The following is a 21323-nucleotide window of genomic DNA, read 5'->3' on the forward strand; positions in this document are numbered from 1 at the left end:
GTGTGTGTGTGTGTGTGTGTGTGTGTGTGTGTGTGTGTGTGTGTTGGGGGGTGTTGGTTCTGTTTTATTTTGTTTTTATAGTAGGAATACTAGCTATTAGCCTAGGTCATTTTACTGTGATAAAATAAAATCTCAACATTTTTTGATTTCCATTTTCCTAACTGCTGAGGATGATGAAATTTTTTACACATTTCCTATCCCTTGTTTTTATCCCAAGAGCTCTCTGTTCAGATCCTATGCCTGATTTTTTGAATGGGTAGATTTATTAACTTCTTTTGAGGATTCTGTTTAAATTTGTATCCCATTTTTAGATTGGATTGTTTCCTTGATGTAAATGTTTGCATTCACTTTATATTTTGAATATTAGCCCTCTATAAGATATATACTTGGTAATAAACAAATAGATAAATAAGTAAAAGGCCTTCCTATTCTCTAGGCTGCCAGTTGGTTCAAATAATGGTGTCCTTGGCCATGTCAAAGCTTTTCAGTTTCATGCTGTCCCAGTTATTAGTTGCTGATCTTAGTACCTGTGCTAATGGTAGACTGACCAGAAAGTCATTTCCTATGTAACTGAATTCCCCATTGTCTGTCCTACCACATTCAATGTATCTGGTTTTAAGAACTCTGATCAACTTAGAGTTAATTTTTGTTTGGTGTGATAAGTATAAATCTATTTTGATTCTTTTACATGCAGCTGTCCATTATGACCAACATCATTTGCTAAAGATTCTGTCTTTTTCCTGTGTGTAGTTCTGGTTTCTTTATGATAAGTAAGGTGTCTGTGGGTATATGGATTTATGTCTGTGTCTTCAACTTGATTCTATTTATCATTCTGCCTGTTTTAGCACAAATGTCATACTGTTTTTAGTACTCTAATTTCGTAGTATGACTTAAAACTAGAAATGGGAATACTTCCTGCTTTTCTTTTAAGATTGTTTTACTTATCGTGGGTATTTTGTGTTTCCATGTTAAGCTGAAAAAGTTTGTCCTTTCAGTTTCTGTTTAAAAAAAGTTGTTTTGTGGTTTGATGGGAATTGTAGGTGTAGATTAGCTTTGATTGAATGGCCACTTTTTTACATATTTGTCTGCTGAGTTTCAGCCTCAGTTTGAGGAGGGTGCTGAGAAATGGGGAAATAGAAAGTGTTACAGATTCAATAATGACCAGAAATCAGTAGTGGATGCAAGCTATCGCCAAGTGATCGATCTTTGCCCTAACAGTCTCATCATTCTTCCTTTGTCTCCTTTCTTTTCCATGTTCATTCTTTTTTTTTTCTCGATCTTTATTAACTTGGGCATTTTTTATTTATATTTCAATTGTTATTCCATTTCCCCGGTTTCTGGGCAACATCCCCCTCTTAACCCCTCCCCCCCTCTTCTATATGGTGTCCCCTCCCCATCCTCCCCATTGTTGCCTCCCAACAATCACATTCACTGGGGGCTCAGTATTAGCAGGACCAAAAGCTTCCCCTTCCACTGGTGCTCTTACTAGGCTATTCATTGCTACCGATGAGGTTGGAGCCCAGGGTCAGTCCATGTATAGTCTTTGGGCAGTGGCTTAGTCCCTGGAAGCTCTGGTTGCTTGCATTATTGTTCATATGGGGTCCCTTGAGCCCCTTCAAGCTCTTCCAGTCCTTTCTCTGATTCTTCAACAGGGGGTCCTGTTCTCAGTTCAGTGGTTTGCTGCTGGTATTAACCTATGTATTTGATGTATTCTGGCTGTGTCTCTCAGGAAAGATCTACATTCGGTTCCTGTCAGCCTGCACTTTTTGATTCATCCATCTTACCTAGTTTGGTGGCTGTATATGTATGGGCCACATGTGGGGCAGGCTCTGAATGGGTGTTCCTTCTGCCTCTGTTCTAAACTTTGCCTCCCAAGGGTATTCTTGTTCCCCTTTTAAAGAAGGAGTGAAGCATTCACATTTTGGTCATCCTTCTTGAGTTTCATGTGTTCTGTGCATCGAGGGTAATTCAAGCATTTGGGCTAATAGCCACTTATCAATGAGTGCATGCCTTGTGTGCTTTTCTGTGGTTGGGTTACCTCACTCAGGATGATATTTTCCAGTTCCATCCATTTGCCTATGAATTTCATAAAGTCATTGCTTTTGATAGCAAAGTAGTATTCCATTGTGGAGAGGTACCACATTTTCTGTATCCATTCCTCTGTTGAAGACATCTGGGTTCTTTCCAGCTTCTGGTTATTATAAATAAGGCTGCTATAAAAATAGTGGAGCATGTCTCTTTGTTATATGTTGGAGCATCTTTTGGGTATATTCCCAAGAGAGGTATAGCTGGGTGCTCAGGTAGTGCAATGACCAATTTTCTAAGGAAACTCCATACTGGTTTCCAGAATGGTTGTACCAGTCTGCAATCCCACCAACAATGGAGGAGTTTTCCTCTTTCTCCACATCCTCACCAGCATCTGCTGTCACCTGAGTTTTTGATCTTTGACATTGTGACTGGTGTGAGGTGGTATCTCAAGGTTATTTTGATTTGCATTTCCCTTATGACTAAAGATGTTGAACATTTCTTTAGGTGTTTCTCAGCCATTCGGCATTCCTAAACTGTGAATTCTTTGTTTAGCTCTGAATCCCATTTTTAAATAGGGTTATTTGTCTCCCTGCAGTCTAATTTCGTGAGTTCTTTGTGTATTTTAGATATAAGCCCTCTATCAGTTGTTGTATTGGTAAAGATTTTTTTGCAATCTGTTGACTGCCAATATCTTTTTACATTTTAAATTATCTTTGACAGTTTTGTCGATGATTTCTATGTAATCTTCTGCTCCTGAGATTCTCTCTTCTATCTATTGCATTCTGTTGGTGATGTTTGTATCTACAGCCCCTTGTCTCTTTGGTTTTCTATATCCAGGGTTGTCTCCCTTTGTGTTTTCTTTATTGCTCCTATTTCCACTTTTAATTCCTTCACCTGTTTAATTGTGTTTTCCTGTCAATTGGAGCAGAAAAGTTGTTCTTACCTCTGGTCTCAGGACTGGCATCCCTTCTCAGAGCTGGGTTTCAGCTCTCCGTGAGGGCAACAACCAGAAGGGCCTGCCCTGCCTTCGCTCTTGACCCTGTGCACAGGGGTCCCAGATGGTACTAGGCGTTTTCCTCTAGCTTCAGAAATGTGGGCAAAGAGTAGTCTCTTCTGGCTTCCCAGGTATGTCTGCCCCTCTGAAGGTCTAGCTCTCCCTCCCATGGGATTTGGGTGCAGTGAGCTGTTTGACCGGGCCCCTTCAGATCCGGGCAGTATCTAGTCCACAGCCTTGAGTGCCCCTCTTTTCCTGTTCCCAGAGGCCCTATACAGTTTCCTCTTGGGCCAGGGATATGGGCAGGGGTGGGCAGTACTTGTGGTCTGTCCTGCCCTGCAGTCTCAGGAGTGCCCACATGTCTGGGCAGTGAGCTCTCTCTCCCTCCATGTTCATTCCTCTCATTACTTTTTCTTCTTCCTTTTCATTTTTGAACCTTTTCCCAAACAGAAAGCCTAAACCCAGTCTTTTATTTACTAAGCTATATCATCAAGGCTTTGAGCATTGCTAATGATTATTTTAGAAATCCTTAAATTTATATAAATTTTTTAAATCCAAGATCATTAGTCCCAACCCCAGCTTTCTTTTTTTTCACATTTTGAAAGATTTATTGATTCTTTACACAATGAGATTCCTTTTCCACGTTGATTTAGATTTTGTGTCAAGAAACTCAAACATTCTATTTCCCATTTACCCTCCATTCTCCTCTTTGCAACACTTTGTTTCCAACAATGTATGCCACAGCTGGAATGAGCAGCAAGCAAACCATGCTTAATAAATAGATGAAGTCATATGCCAGCTTCACGAGACATCTACATACATCAAACCCGATTTGTAGGGCAGAAGTAAAGCAGAGATAATGTGTTAGCATTCTTCTCTCCTTTCAGTGATACCTGAAAATGCACCCTACAACTTCAGCAGGGGAACAAGGAGAGCCACCAGTGGGACTGAAGGTAAAGTAGCTTTTCCTTTCTCTAATAGAAAAGGGATTACATTATCCCCTTACACTGTACTGTACATATCATTTGATTAACAAAAAAAAACACAAGCTATATTATGGGTATTGAAAGGTATTTGCTTAGGAAGAACAGGAAATGGAACTGTACCCACTTGTTCTAATACAATGAACATAAAACCTTATAGTGTCTTTTTAGCACAATTTGTGTGAGGGGCCATTTTGCCCTGAAAAAAGTTTTCCTCCTTAAATAAATGTACAATTTTTTTATTAACTTGAGTATTTCTTATTTACATTTGAATGTTATTCACTTTCGGTTTCGACAAACATCCCCAATCCGTCCCCTCCCTTTTTATGGATGTTTCCTCCCCACCCTCCTCCCATTGCAGCCCTCCACTCAACAATCTAGTTCACTGGGGGTTCAGTCTTAGCAGGACCCAGGGCTTCCCCTTCCACTGGTGCTCTTACCAGGATATCCATTGCTTCCTGTGAGGTCAGAGTCCAGGGTCAGTCCATGTATAGTCTTTAGGTAGTGGCTTAGTCCCTGGAAGTTCTGGTTGCTTGGCATTGTTGTTCATAAGGGGTCTTGAGCCCCTTCGAGCTCTTCCAGTTCTTTCTCTGATTCCTTCAACAGGGGTCCTATTCTCAGTTCAGTGGTTTGCTGCTGGCATTCGCCTCTGTATTTGCTGTATTCTGGCTGTGTCTCTCAGGAGCGATCTACATCCGGCTCCTGTCGGCCTGCACTTCTTTGCCTCATCCATCTTGTCTAATTGGGTGGCTGTATATGTATGGGCCACACGTGGGGCAGGCTCTGAATGGGTGTTCCTTCAGTCTCTGTTTTAATCTTTAACTCTCTATTCCCTGCCAAGGGTATTCTTGTTCCCCTTTTAAAGAAGGAGTGAAGCATTCACATTTTGATCATCCGTCTTGAGTTTCATGTGTTCTATGCATCTAGGGTAATTCAAGCATTTGGGCTAATAGCCACTTATCAATGAGTGCATACCGTGTGTGTTTTTCTGTGATTGTGTTACCTCAGGATGATATTTTCCAGTTCCAACCATTTGTCTATGAATTTCATAAAGGCATTGTTTTTGATAGCTGAGTAATATTCCATTGTGTAGATGTACCACATTTTCTGTATCCATTCCTCTGTTGAAGGGCATCTGGGTTCTTTCCAGCTTCTGGCTATTATAAATAAGGCTGCGATGAACATAGTGGAGCACGTGTCTTTTTTATATGTTGGGGCATCTTTTGAGTATATGCCCAAGAGAGGTATAGCTGGATCCTCAGGCAGTTCAATGTCCAATTTTCTGAGGAACCTCCAGACTGATTTCCAGAATCAACCCCAGCTTTCTTAAAACAGAAATTAAACGCAAAGCAAAGACACATTTCCTTATACTTTTTACATAGCCTGCATTTTAGGAGTAGCTGGGCAGAGCTCTTACAGTTTCCTGGTACAGCATACAGCAGTCTTTAGTAATTATTTTCATTTAAGAATAGAAAGGTGACCGACTACTAAAATTAAAATAGTTTCTTTAAAAAAAACTAAATTTATGCAAGTAATGCAGCTAGCTCTCTCTAATATCTCCATAGGCATTGTCATCTCCAAAGTATCAAGTAGCCAGGAAAATGAACTACTGACATTTCATATGCTGTACATCATCTTTTTATCCTCTAATTTTTGTTTTCTTATCTGAGCAATTCTTTGGCCTCATATACTCTCCTTCTAATATCTTTTGTTTCTAGATTATATACAAGCCTTCCCCTCTAAGAACAATGCATATATCACTTGCTTATTTTCCTATATATAGATTTCTTTTTGCTATCATACTTTTCTTTTTGAGACCATAAACTCTCTATCCTTGATGTTCCCCAATACTCTGGAAAAATTAATGTAGCTGTCATTGGATCAGAGGGGTACATGTATCTCTTCATAATTCTGTATTGAAGACCAAGTCTTGTAGAATGAATAACGTCTACAAATAATTTCTATAAATTAGGCTTTTATGGCCTCTGTCATTATCCTCGTCTAAGACTTTTCTCATGCTCTTGGGTCAAACAGAAAGCCCTGTTCTTGATCAAGCCTCACTTGGCCTCCATTCCTCATTCCTGAGAACTGCATCTGTTTCTGTTTGTTATGGTGTGATTAGCTGTGGTAGTGGGGAGGTACATTCCCCAGAAAGAGAGAGACTGAAAGTAAAATATGGATGAGACAGCAGTTGAGGCCCACAGCAGTCCATGCACACATGGGGTCAATGGCCTGGCAATGCTCTAGGATCAGGAACTTTGTCCACCTACCACTATGCAGCCATTCTCTACCCAGTATTAATCCTACAGATACATGATCATAAGAGATCTTTTCATCTGTGATAGTCTTCACTTTCTTCAATGTCTGAATTTTTTCTTTTTTAATTAACTTTGATTTTTTTATTTGTTTCGTTTTGGGTTGTACCTTCACAGTTTTCCCTTCACAAACCCCTATCTCATTCTCCAACTCCTTTGGCTCTAGAGTTTTCTAAAACACACTCTCATCACCCACTAGCCTTTATGCTGGGGCAACAACCTCCACAGGACCAAGATCCCTCCATTGATGTAGATAAGGCCATCAATGTTACATACATAATGGAGCCATGGACCAACCATGAATTCTCTTTCGTTGGTGGTTTATTATAATAGCTTTTCACTTAGCTTCGTTAAGAGTTACCCAAGTTATTTTTATTATTTCAGGCTATTGTAAAGGAGGTCTTTTATGATTTCTTTCTTAATCTGTTTGTAATTTTATATAAAGACTACTAATTTTTGAGATAATCTTGTTTCCCACCCTACTTTGCTAAATGATTTTTATCAACTGTAGGAGTTTTTCTGGTGAATTTTTAGAATAACTTATCTATGCCATCATATCCAAATAAGATTCTTTGACTTCTTCCTTTCCAATGCGATTACCTATGATATCCATCAATTTGTCTTGTTGCTCGCGATAAGCTTTCAAATACTATATTGATCTTAAATCAGTATGAAGGGGTTTTAAAACCTTTGTTTTGTTCCTGGCTTCAGTGGGTCCTAAGAACTTATCTTGATTTAACATGCTGGGCTATGGGCTTTCTGGGTAAAAAATGCCTTTATTATATTGAGATATATTATTTTGGGTTTTAATTTCTTCTTGACTTTTATGATGAAGAGTTGTTGTTTTTCTTTTTTCTTGCTTTTTTATTTTGTATTTTTTACATCCTATGTTTTTTTATTAGTTTCATTGATTTACATTTCAAAATGTTACCCCCTTTCCCAGATTCCCCTCTACAGGAAAACCTCTATTCTATCCCTACCCCTGCTTCTATGAAGGCTCCCTCAACCCAGCTACTTACCCACTTGACCCTTACCGCCCTTGCCCATTTCCCACTAGGGCATCAAAATCTTCATAGGACAAGGGCCTCCCCCTCCTATATATGCCATATAAGAACAACTTCTGCTACATATGCAGCTGGAGCCATGAGTCCACCCATGTGTACTCTTTGGTTGATGGTTTTGAACCTGGGAACTCTGGGGTCTGGTTGGTGATAATTTTGTTCTTTGCATGGGTTTGTAAACATCTTCAGCTCTTTGTTACTTCCCCCCTAACTCCTCATTGGGGTTCCCATGCTCAGTCTGCTGGATGTGCAAGCCTCCTCATCATATTGGTCAGATTCTGCAGTGCCTCTCAGGGAGACAACTGCTCTCAGGCTCTTGTCAGCATGCTCTTCTTGGCATAACCCTTAACAGTGCCTGGGTTTGTTGGCTGTGTATGGAAGGATCCCCATGTGGGGCCAGTCTCTGGTTGGCCTTTCTTTTCAGTCTCTGCTCTCCCACTATATGTTTGTTTTGTTTGTTTGTTTTTTCCTTCATTCATGTTTTGGTTTATTGGACAATCATGGAATTCAGGGACTCTAAAATGCACACTGGATTCACAAGTAGCTTTTAAAAGATTCAAATATAAGAAATAATCCTAATCCAGTTAAGCCAAACGACAAGGTCACTACTGTAACCTCAGTAGCACACCCTAACATCGCTAATTAATTTTTAACTTTCCCTCTATATTTCATTTGGCTTTTCAAAATTCCTTAATCAGTCTAGTGTTGGGGAACAATTCACTATCTGCTTCGAGAGCTTACTAGTTGACTAACCAATACTTGATGCACACATTCTCTCTTCTCATTAGGGGACTTGCTGTCAGTATGGTTGGGTTAGAGTGTTGAATAATGCCTACATTTGGTTGTAGATACCCAGATTTTTTTCTGCTGCATAAAAATCTGCAAATTTATTTATACTATGACTGCGCACTGTTATTAGATTTAAATTCAAAATTTCCCAATTCTCACCAAGTAACAAAAGATTTCCAAATACTCAATGGAGTTGGAGAATAAGAAATTAATAATTCCTTCTTACTCTTTTTAATGGGTTATTTAACCCTCTGGCATCTAACTTCTTGGAGTTCTTTGCTATATATTGGATATTAGCCCACTATTGTATGTAAGATTGGTAAAGATCTTTTCCCAATCTGTTGGTTTCAATTTTGTCTTAATGACAGTGTCCTTTGGTTTACAAAACCAAGATAGATGATAGAAAACTTTATTCAAAGGTTGCCAAATATGAACAGATTAACCTATTTAAATGTAGAACTTACCTAATAGTCTTCATAATTGTTTTGTAATTGTTACTGACTGTGTGCCTTTTATTATTAAAAGAGAAAAAATTTTTTGACAAAAATGGGGAAATGTAGGGTTTTTTTTTCTGGTTCTGCTTGCATTCAACTGCTACATTTTGTACCCCAAGCCATGATTACTCCAAAACAAGCAGATCTGCATTATACCACCCTTTATAATTGATCCCCAATTTAAAACTATTGGTTAAATAAAACTGGTAGCAATTAGTTACTGGAGGGAATACAGGAAGGTGGAATTTGAATTACTGGGTATATGGTCACTGATAGGGATCATAAGTGAAGGAGAGAAGGGAGCAGAGAGGGAGAACATGGGAGAACAGGTGTCCATCGGTCCTGGTGGACCAGCAGTACATGCACCAGGAGTGAAATGCACCTCCCTCAGAATGTCAGACTGCAAGAGATATTAACAAATAGCATATCTTTGGGGAGCACAGTTGGAATAGTAAACAGATGAACTTAGTGCTTTAGATTTGTGGTAATTCCCAGTAATTTTATAGAGCCTAATAAATAAATAAATATAGCTTAAGTCTGATGTGAAAATTATTAAAATTCATGGTGCGTGGTTTCTTTATGTTTTCATCTGTTTCCAGATGAAAAACACAGCCTTTATAGTTAAATGTGCACTACAACTGTTAAGCAGCACTATATCTGGGCAGCTGTCTATCTTCCATGTTGTTAGAACCTACTCCTATCAATAACTCAAGTTATTACTATTTCAACTGTTTTTCTCTTAGCTCCAATTAGGCAGCCTTCTGAGAGACCTTCTCTGGGCCCCTAGCTGACGGAGACTCTTGTTTTGTTCCTGTTCATTCTTATTATATTATGATGTCTTCTCTCCTCTTCCTCCTCATGGCCCCTAGCCTGGGAAATCCAAACACCACCCATGTCTCTTTTTCCCAACTATTAGCTGCTGGCATCCTCAATTACTAACAAAAAATTAACTGGGGCCAGGATGCCTCCAGGCTATGTACAGACTTCAAAACTTGGAGCCAGCATAGCATTACAATAAACAGTAAAAGGAAAAACCCTAAACATAAATCTCATTCATTTGAATCTAGACAACCAGCTTAATTCTTAATTAATTTACACATAGCATCTTCAAGCAATGGAAATTTACCCTCATGCCCTGAAGATAACCAAAAGTCAACAGCAATTGGCTGTATGTTCAAAGTCTCTTAGACATCTCAAGATATCTCAACTCAAATATTGAACAAATCAAAATGGCTTCTTGTACCTGGTATTAGAGTTTTCACTAGTAGTCTTTTTTCTTGGAGTGGGCACCATTGGTCAAATAATAAAATTTTCATTAAAACTGTGTGTATATTTAATAGTAATAATAAGGAATTGTGTGTTACATAGGATTTTTAGGTAAATAAGATAAAAGTGTGATTCTTGTGGCTTTTCAGAAACTTTCAGTGTTATTACCCATTACACCTCCTCCTTCTGTGTTTTGCCTCCCTGTCCCCCTCCCTAAATAAGACCTAAATTTCTCATTTCCCCTTTCAGACTACTTATTTTCCTGTCATTTCTCCTTTACCCTCTTCTCACATTCTCAAATTACCTCCACCTCTCTAAAAGAACAACTCTCTTTCAATTTCTATAATCAGATCACCTGTACCCCTGCTATTCTCTACCCTTCTACAGTATCTTCTGTGTTTTTCTCTTCTCCTCTCCATAGATAGTATCCCGTTCCCATTTCCCTGAAATGATCACATAAATTCTCTTTCAAATCCTCCACAATTCTCTTTTTCTGGAAATTTCCCCATTTTGCATTCCCAGTTTCTGCAGTTACTAGAGGCTATGTAAACACATCAGAAGATTTGGGGCTAGAAGCCACAAATGAGAAGAACATGTGACTTGCCTTCCTGAATCTGAGTTACCTCACTTACTGCAATACTTTTCAGTTCCATCTATTTACCTGCAAAGCTCACTCTCTCATTTTTCATTACACTGAGTGTTATCCCATTGTGTGTGTGTGTGTGTGTGTGTGTGTGTGCGAGAGAGAGAGAGAGAGAGAGAGAGAGAGTTATCCATCAATCAGTTTGTATATTTATGATGTTTCTATTTCAAAGCAATTATCAATAGAGCATTAATAAACATGACTGAGCAAGAATCTGTAGAACAATGTATCAACTCCCTTGGGTAGGAGTTGTATAACTGGGTCATATGGTAGATTTATTTTTAGCTTTTTTGAGAAACTTCTCTACACTGATTTCCATACTGGCTGCATCACTTTGCATCACTGTATGAACAGTGAATGGAGTTCCCTTTTCCTTGCATCTTTCCCAGCATTTATTGATTGTTTCATTGATATTTGCCATTTTGACTGGTATAAGATGAAATACCAATGTTGACTAGATTTGCATTTCCCCAATTGCAGAAATGATCTACATTTTATGAGATATTTTGAGCCATTCATTGTTTTGTTAATTTTTTCTTTTGAAACATCATGTCACAGGCACATGTTTTTTTTTTTTCGTGGTTTTCTTATTTTCTGACTCTTAAAGTTTTTTGGCCATTCTAAATATTAAACCTCCGTAAAATGGATAACTAGCGAAATATGGTCTCCTATTCTGTGGGCTTCCTATTTACCTGGTTGATTGTTTTGTAGTATGCACAGTATTTTTAGATTTATAAAGTTCCACTTGTTACATTTTGACCTTAATTCTTAGGCAAATGAAGTCATAGTCAGGAAGTACTTTCCTATACCTATAATATAGAGGGTACTTCCTATGTTCTCTTCTAGCAGTTTTGGGGTTTGAAGTTTTATGTTTAAGTCTTCCAACGTCTTGGAATTCATTTTTAAGTGATAGCTGTGGGCTAATTTGCATGTGGGCATTCAGTTTTCCCAACATCTTTTGTTGAACTTGCATTCTTTGCATCAATGGGTGATTTTGAACTCTTTATCAAAGTTTAAGTAGTTCGGTTGCATATTCATTATTTGGTCTTTATTTCTTCCATTGATCTGTATATCAGTTCTGTGCCAGTACCATATGATTTTTATTATTATTATTATGATTTTGTAATACATGTTCAGATTTGGAATTGTCATTTGTAGGATTTAAATATTGGGCTGCATCCAGACAAAGCCACACAAAAACCAACATAGTTCCATGTGGAAGGTTTAATGAAGTAAGAGTAGAAAGGGGAGAACTAAAAGAGGCCATATAAGCACATGGAAGGAAGAGGAGATGGAATATAAGAAGAGAAAAAGGAAAAGGCGGAGAGCAGGGAAGAGGAAAAGAGCTAGAGCAAAGAGAGAGCAAGAGTATGAGGAAAGAGAAGGGGCAAGCAGCGCCTTTTATAGTCAGGCATAAGTGGCTGTTGCCAGGCAACTGTGGGGGTGGAGCTTAGACAGAATACCAACATTCCCCATTTTGGTTTAATTAAAAAAAGAAAAATTGGAAAGGCAATGGTGGAGCAGGAATAGGGTTGTTGTGATCCCTGACTACTTCCTGCTTGTTTTGGGGTGACGTGTCTTGGGAACCTAGAGAAGTGGCTATGGGATGTTTGTCCTGTCTTAAGAGTTGGCTGTTTCCTTGTTGTCCAGAGTCTGTGGAACCATCTGAGGACAGGTCAGAAGGAACAGGTCCAATAGAAGCGTCTGTGTCTGTGAAAGGAGATTGGACATCTGGAGGTTGCTTCTCTGGAGCTGTCCTGGGCAAAGTAAGCACCTGGACTTGACAAGACAAGTTACTGGAACACACACACACACACTATATATATATATATATATATATATATATATATATATATATATATAGTAGGGCAAATGGTCATCATTTGGGAGAAAAGAAAAATTATTTTCTTAGATGTACATTTGAAACCCAGAGGAATTCCACCCTTCGGAATAGGTAGTAAGTGAGAACTTTAGGTAGATGTACTTATCTAGGTAGAGGCTATTTAGTCCATGAGAGGAAGGTCTGAGTGGGTTTCCTGTAGCTTACAAGTTTATAAAGGAGATAACAACATGAGATAACAACATGAACATTCCTTTTGTTCTTTTTTTGTTCTTTTATATATTTTTAATTTTTTTATTTTTATTGGATATATGTCTTTATTTACATTTCAAATGATTTCCCTTTCACAATTTCCTGTCCATAAGCCCCCATCCCCCCTCCCCAATAAGGGTGCCCCCCATCTTCCCCTTACCAACATTCCCCTGCACTGGGGGGTCCAACGTTGGCAAGACCAAGGGCTTCTCCTTCCACTGGTGCCCAACAAGGCTATCCTCTGCTACATATGAGGTTGGAGCCTTGGGTCAGTCAATGTATAGTCTTAGGATAGTGGTTTAGTCCCTGGAACCTTTAGTTGGTTGGCATTTGGGCCTTATGAGGTTGTAAGCCCCTTCAACCCTTTCAATTCTTTCTCTAATTCCACCAATGGGGGTCCCATTCTCATTTCAGTGGTTTGCTGCTAGTGTTTGCCTCTGTATTTGATGTGCTCTGGTTGTGTCTCTCAGGAGAGATCTATATCCAGTTCCCAACATGAACATTCTTTAAGATAAGCTTTTTGTGGAGTAAAAGGAAGAATTTGTCCTACAGAATGTGTCCTGAATGTCTTAAAACAGTTTGCCATGACAAAAAGACAGATAGAGTAAGCAGTTTTCAGATCCTATTTGGAAAGTCTGTTTAGCAACAGAGGGGTTCTGGACTTTCCAGACTCTGGGGTCTACCTGAGAAATTTGTAAAAGAGGGAACATGTCCATGTTAGTAGGTTGTCTGGCTAGAAGGAGCAGAAGGGCTGCAGGCAAGCTTGAGTTTAGGCAAATGGGTGGAACAAAGGAATGAGTTTGGGGAAATGAGTGGAGCAAAGAAAATAGATGCTCCTAGCTTAGCTAGAAGATCCCTTCCCAATAAGGGGACAGGGCAGGTTGGCATTACCAAAAAGGAATGGGTGAGAGGTACATGCCTAAAAATGTAGCTAAATGGTGGAGTTTGGTGAGGAAGTTAAGGTGGCTCACTACCCTGACAACGGGGAAACAGGAGAGAGAAGTGGGTCCCCAAGACTCCATTAGGACTGAATAAGTGGCCCCAGTGTCCAAGAGGAAAGAGATGGGAGGCCCACATACCATGATGGTAACCTAGGGCTCACGACTGGTGATTGCAGTGGTCAGGTCCAGGGAACTCAGGTGCCTTCAGTTATCCATAGCCAAGCCTAGGAGATCAGCTGGAAGGGTTGCCCTGTCTTGCGCAACATGAAGTCAATCAGCAGACCAGTGTCCCTCTTGATGACACCTAGAACATAGACCCTTAGCTTGTGGGGATGAGGGCTAGCCCTCACCCAGTGACCTTGTTGACAACATTTGTAACAGGAGCCTTGTGGTCTCTTAGCCTTAGAAAACCAGTTCTGGGCAGTAGCTGAAGCTGGTCATGCAGAATTTGCCAGCATATGGTAATTTTGTCTTCAAGCCTTCTCATCCCTTCTGTGGTACACTTTAAAGGCCCATGCCAAAACTTCTGCCTGTGGAGTTAGGGGCTCCTCTCTAGCTTTTTTAAGTTTGTCTTTTAAGTTGGGGTAGCTCTGAGAAAAGAAATAGGTCATCAGAAGTTGCTTACCTTCTGGGTTTTCAGGGTCTAGAATAGTGTATTGTAATAAAACCTCTGTAAAGCATTCTAAAAATTGGAATGGGTTTTCCTGTTTTTCCTGGGTGACCTCTTATTGTTTTTCAAAATTCACTGGTTTTAAGACTTCCCTATAAAGATAGCCAAAAGACAGGTCATGAATGTATCTCTGGCTAAAATATCACATGTGGAATTCTAATTACTTTCGGGGATCTTAGTCAGGTACTGCCCCAGATCCAATTGGGTATAGTCATCTGCATGTATTCTTGCCTGCTCCCAAACTCACCGGTGTTCCTCAGGAAGTAAATTATTAATGAGGATCATATGTCAAGATAGGGCAGGAATAAAAAATCTGCAGAACAAGGGAGAGACACGATCATGTGCAGGCAAACATGTGCAGCTGAGTCACTGGCACACGGGTGATGGTGTGGGCAAACTGGAAAAGACAGTGTGAGAACTGATTTTCTCGAAGCTGTGGCTGGCTGAGCACAGGAGCAAAGTCCTAGATAGAAAGAGAGGGCTTGCTTGCACACCGGTCTTAGCAAGCAGACCCTGGCAGGACACAGGGATGGGGTCAGATTTGCTTTCCTTCTGCTGTGAAACGGGCTGCAGTGGCAGGCAGAGCAGAGAAGCAAGTGCGCCAAGTGTAGGGGTCGCACACACATGGGAAAGCAGGTCTCACAGAGTCCCTAGCAGAGACAAGAGACGGGATCAGACCTGCTTTTCACAGGGCAACAAAGAACAATATACCTGTGGGTGAGAATCTGGATTATTAATTGTCCCTACCAGAGTCCTGGGGCTACACTCGGAACCGCTTCTCCTGAGTCAATTTCCATCTGCTTCCTGGAGCTGACCCTGTGCCACAGATCTCCATACCCAAATTCTGCAAAAGAGTTCTGGTCTCCCAGGAGTGCTGAAGCATGGGCTTTACAGGAGGGACAAGCCACAGTCAAAGACAGCAAGATCAGTTAACAACAGGAATAGCCAGATGGCAAGAGACAAGTGCAAGAAACTAAGCAACAAAAAACAAGGCCACCTGGCATCACCCAAACCCAGTTTTCTCACTAAAGCAAGCCCTGGATATGGCAACACACCAGAAAATCAAGATGCTGATTTAAAATCATATGTCATGATGATGATTGAGGACTTCAAGATGGACTTAAATAACTCCCTTAAAGCAATACATGAGAGCACAGGGAAACAGGTTCCCTGAAAGACAAAACACAAAAATCCCTGAAAGAGTTACAAGAAAACACAAACAGGTAAAGGAATTGAATAAAACCATCCATGATCTAAAAATGGAAATAAAAACAATAAAGAAATCACAAAAGGAGGAAACCCAGAAGATAGAAAAGATGGGGAAAAGATCAGGGTTCATAGATGCAAACATCACCAACAAAAGATGGAAGAGAGAACTCCAGATACCGGAAACACTGACAGAACAGTCAAAGTGCAAAATGCAAAACTCCCTAACTCAAAATCCAGGACACTGTGAAAGATCAAACCCTAAGGAAAATAGGTATATGAAAGATTGAAAGATCCCCAACCTAAAAGGTCAAATAAATATCTCAAAAAATTATAAAAGAAAACTTCCCTAAACTAAAAATGAGTGATGCCCATAACATAGAAGAAGTCTACAAAACTCCAAATAGATTGGAACAGAAAAGAAATTTCTTGTGTCACATAATAGTCAAAGCAACAAATGCACAAAGCAAAGTAAGAATATGAAAAGGAATAAGGGGAAAAAGTCAAGTAACATATAAAGGCAGACCTATAAGAATTACACAAAAATCCTCATCAGAGTCTATGAAAGACAGAAAATTCTCAGCAGATGTCATTCAGACCCTAAGAGAATATAAGTGACAGCTGATGCTACTAAATCCAGAAAAACTCTCAATTAATACAGACTGAGAAACCAATATATTCCATGACAAAACCAAATTTACACAATGTCTTTCCACAAATCCAGCCCTACGAAGCATAATAGATGGAAAACTCCAATACAAGGAGGGAAACTACACCATAGAAAAAGCAAGAAAATAGTCCTTGCAACAAAACCAATAAAAGATAGACACACAAATATAACTCCACCTCTAACAACAAAAATAACAGGAAACAATAATCACTATTCCCTAATAGCTCTTAACATCAATGGACTCAATTCCCTAATAAAAGAACATAGGCTAATAGACTGGATTCTTAAAGAGGACCCATCATTTTGCTGCATACATGAAATGTACCTCAATGACAAAGAGAGACACTACCTCAGAATAAAAGTCTGAAAAAATTTTCCAAACAAATAGCCCCCCCAAAAAAACCAGCTGAAATATCCATTCTAATATCAAATAAAATTGACTCAACCAAAATTTACCAAAAAAGATAAGAAGGACACTTCATACTCATCAAAGGCAAAAAACTACCTAGATGAACTCTCAATTCTGAACATCTAAGCTCCAAATGCAAGGTCAATGACATTCATTAAAGAAGCATTACTAAAGATCAAAGCACACATTGTACCACTGTACATCAAACAATAATAGTGGGAGATTTCAACACCCCACTCTCATCAAAGGACAGATCATGGAATAAGAAACTAAAGAGAAACACGGTAAAACTAACAGCAGTTATCACCAAATGAATTTAACAGATATCTATAGAACATTTCATCCTATGATAAAAGACTTTCTTCTCAGTATCTCATGGTACTTTCACAAAAACTGACCATATAATTGGTCACAAAACATAGCTCAACAGATACAAGAAGATGGAAATAACCTCTTGCGTCCTATCAGATGACCATGGACTAACACTGGTCTTCAATAACAACAAAACAACAGAAAGACCACATACACATGGAAGCTCAACAACACTCTACTCAAAGTCAACTTGGTCAATGAAGAAATAAAAAAGAAATTAAAGACTTTTAAGAATTTAATGAAAATGAAGGCAAAATATACCCAAAATTATGGGACACAATGAAAGCAGTGCTAAAAGGAAAACTCATAGCTCTGAGTGCCTCCAAAGAGAAACTGGAGAGAGCATTCACTAGCAGCTTGACAGCACACTTGATAGCTCCAGCATAAAAAGAACCAAATATACCCAAGAGGAGTAGATGGCAGAAAATATTCAAACACAGGGCTGAAATCAACCAAGTAGAAACAAAAAGAATTATACAATGAATCATCAAACCAGAAGCTGGTTCTTTGAAAAAATCAACAAGATAAATAAACCATTAGCAACACTAACGAGAGGGCATAGACAGCTTATCCAAATTAACAAAATTAGAAATGAAAAGAGAGACATAACAACAGAAACTGAGGAAATTCAAAAAATTATCAGATCCTATTACAAAAGCCTGTACTCAACAAAACTGGAAAATCTGGAGGAAATGGACAATTTTCTAGACAGTTACCACCTACCAAAGTTAAATCATGATCACATAAACCATCTAAATAGTCTCATAACTCCTAAAGAAATAGAAGCAATTATTGAAAGTCTTCAAACCAAAAAGAGCCCAGGTCCAGATGGGTTTAGTGCAGAATTCTACTACACCTTCATAGAATACCTCATACCAATACTGTCTAAACTATTTCATAAAGTAGAAACAGAGGGAGAGCTACCCAATTTCTTCTATTAAACCAATTTTATGCTTATACCTAAACCACACAAAACCCAAGAAAGAAAGTGTACTTCAAACTAATTTCCCTATGAATAGCAATGCAAAATACTCAATAAAATTCTCACAAGCTGATTCCAAGAACATATCAAAACAATCATCCATCACGATCAAGTAGGCTTCATTCCAAGGATGCAGGATGGTTCAATATACAGAAATCCATCAACATAATCCACTATATAAAGAAACTCAAAAAGAAAACCACATGATCATTTCATTAGATGCAGAAAAAGCAAAATTCAACACCCCTTCATGTTAAAAGTTTTGGAAAGATCTAGAATTCAAGGCCCATACCTAAACATAGTAAAATCAATATATAGCAAACCAATAGGCAACATTGAACAAAATGGAGAGAAACTTGAAGCAATCTCAGTAAAATCAGGGACTACATAAGGTTGCATACTCTCTCTCTATCTACTAAGTATAATACTTGAAGTTCTACTTAGAGCAATTAGACAACAAAAGGAGATCAAAGGGATACAAATTGGAAAAAAAGAAGTCAAAATATCACTATTTGAAGATCATATGACAGGATACTTATGTTACCCAAAAAATTTCACCAGAGAATTTCTAACCCTGAAACAACTTCGGAAAAGTTGGACATAAAGTCAACTCAAACAAATCAGTAGCCTTCCTCTACTCAAAGGATAAATGGGCTGAGAAAGAAATTAGGGAAACACCTTCCTCAATAGTCACAAATAATATAAAATAACTTGTTGTTATTCTAACCAAGCAAGTGAAAGGTTTGTATGTCAAGAATTTCAAGTCTCTGAAGAGAGAAATTGAAGAAGACCTCAGAAAATGGAAAGATCTCCCATGCTCATGGATTGGCAGGATTAATATAATAAAAATGGCCATTTTGCCAAAACTAATCTACAGATTCGCCATCAAAATTCCAACTTAACTTTTCATATAGAGAGACCAATTTCAAATTCATTTGGAATAACAAAAAACCCAGAATAGTAAAAACTCTTCTCAGTGATAAAATGGAGTAGATATTCTAATGTCGAATAAAATCGACTCTCAACCAAAAGTTATCAAAAAATATAAGGAGTCTTGGAGGTAAATGAATGGAACTAGAAAATATCATCCTGAGTGAGGTACCTCAGACCCAAAATGCACATGCATAGGATGCAAATGGAGAAGAGCCTGAGGAAAAGAAGGTCCACTGACAGCTCCAACATGGGATCAAGGGGAAAGGAAGTATGGGATGTTAAACATTCAGAGAGTGGACCAGGAGGGGTATAAAATCTGTAGTGTAATAAGTAAGTAAGTAAGTAGTAAATAAATAAATAAATAAATAAAATAAATAATCAAACAACAATAGCACATCTGGACTGTAATATTAACCAAGAAGCAAGATATTCTAAATAAAAATTTCTAGTTACTTTTCTTTTAATTTTGACTTAATTTTTTCAAGTCACATTTGTATATTTGGTGTTGTATTAGCTGTAATTTACCAGACTTTGGAATATATCTACTATCATAATCACTCATAAAACTTCTGAGAGTATATTTTTCTTTTGAACCAGTGATACATTAATACAAACAGTAATGAATGAAACTGGTTTCAATCTAAATCTTAAATAATTTGCCAGTGAATTTTGTGGGAAAATTTTAGCTTTTCCTTGTATAACAGTTTTCCAAGTAAAATCTTTATTCATGTAACTATTTTACATATCTATTCTAATAGAATTTTGACAGTGCATATTTCACAATGTGACTACCAGCTATCTACTTAACCTGCTTGAAAATCTTCATTATTTTCATTTATTCTCGATATTTTATTTAAATAACTGAATCACATATTTATTCATATATAATCACAGTTCAAAAATATGAATTATTGTATGAATAGATTTGAATACATTTAAGATTAAGCCAAATAAGATGATTTAGTCCTTATTAAAGCAAACTAGCTATTTATATAAAATTGTGCCATCCAATTGACTTTAAAAAATAAAATTAAAATTCACATTGTAAGAAACTTATAGCCTAATAATTTATGAAAGTGAACCATGTGTATTCTATTCTTCCTATAAGCAGTACCATGGGTAAATGCACTATTACCTGTGAAAATTCCCTCAAGCATTTAACCTTCCCTACTCTTGCTATGCATGTCAGCTACTATTACAAATGTAAATGTAATCAACACTTTTAAATGTGTAAAATGCTGCCCAAAGAATTTACCATCATTGCTATATTAACATGAGTATTTAATTTCAAACATGTATCTTCTAATCTATATACTAAATTTGTAGTCAGAATTTATTTGATGTTCTCTAAGCAAGATGCATTGTACTTGATTTTGAGAATGTTAGAGGGTATTATATTATGTGTAACATAAATATATAATCTCTGATCTCAAGTAAATTTGTTAAAATAATATTAATCAAATATTTGAATACCTATTTGTAAAACTGTGACTGTTGCTACCCACATGACAGAAACAACACATTGAGGTAGACAGAGGAGCTTTACCAATATTGGTATCAATAGCTTTAATAAAGTTATTATGCTTGCACCTGCCTTGATGATAATGGACTGAACCTCTAAACCTATGAGACAACCCCAATTAAATGTTGTCCTTTATAAAACTTGCATTGGTCATGGTGTCTGCTCATAGCAATAAAACCCTGACTAAGACAGAAGTTGGTTCCAGGGACTGGAGTATTGCTGTGGTAGGCCTGATCATGCTTTTGTTTGGAAAAATGTGGATTTTAGGACTTTGGATTTGGAAAGTAATGGGATGCTTTAAACGGGGCTTAATGGGCTACCTTAGTAAGAATGTGGAAGACTTAGTTACTTAGAGAAATTTAAACTGTTCGCACCTGGCCCAAGATGGTTCAGCGAAGAATTTCAGTATGTGGCCTAAAGACTGCTTTTGTGGTATTTTGGAGAAAAATGTGGCTGCTTTTTGCCATTGTCTAAAGAGTGTGCCAGAGACTAAGGTAAAGAGATTTAGATTAATTGCTTTCACAAAGGACATCTCAAAACAGCCTGGAGTAAAATCAGTTGTGTGGTTACTAAAATTGACTCTTATGAAGAGCATTTTAATGAAAAAAGGGAGAAAAAAGTTGAGAAAGGAATAAAACAAAATATATTGTTCAAGTATTAAAGCAATACCAGGAAGTGCAATGTAGCTGAATCCTGTGTTCAAGGATATTAAATTAAATTCAGGGAGTAATGACCTTGGGGCAAGATCTCATCCAACTAAGTGAGCTCCAGGCAACTTAGTACAAACCTTTAATCCTAGGAGGCAAAGACAAGCAGATCTCTGAGTTCAAGGGTAGCCTAAAACAGAGCAACTTCTAGGTGAAGAAAAACTTAAATCCAGGTGTGGTGGTACACACCTTTAATCTCAGGAGACAGGCATACAGATCTCTAATTTCCAGGTCAATCTACAGAGC

This window comes from Rattus rattus, chromosome 8 (assembly GCF_011064425.1).
Source record: "Rattus rattus isolate New Zealand chromosome 8, Rrattus_CSIRO_v1, whole genome shotgun sequence".
Classification (NCBI taxonomy): Eukaryota; Metazoa; Chordata; class Mammalia; order Rodentia; family Muridae; genus Rattus; species Rattus rattus.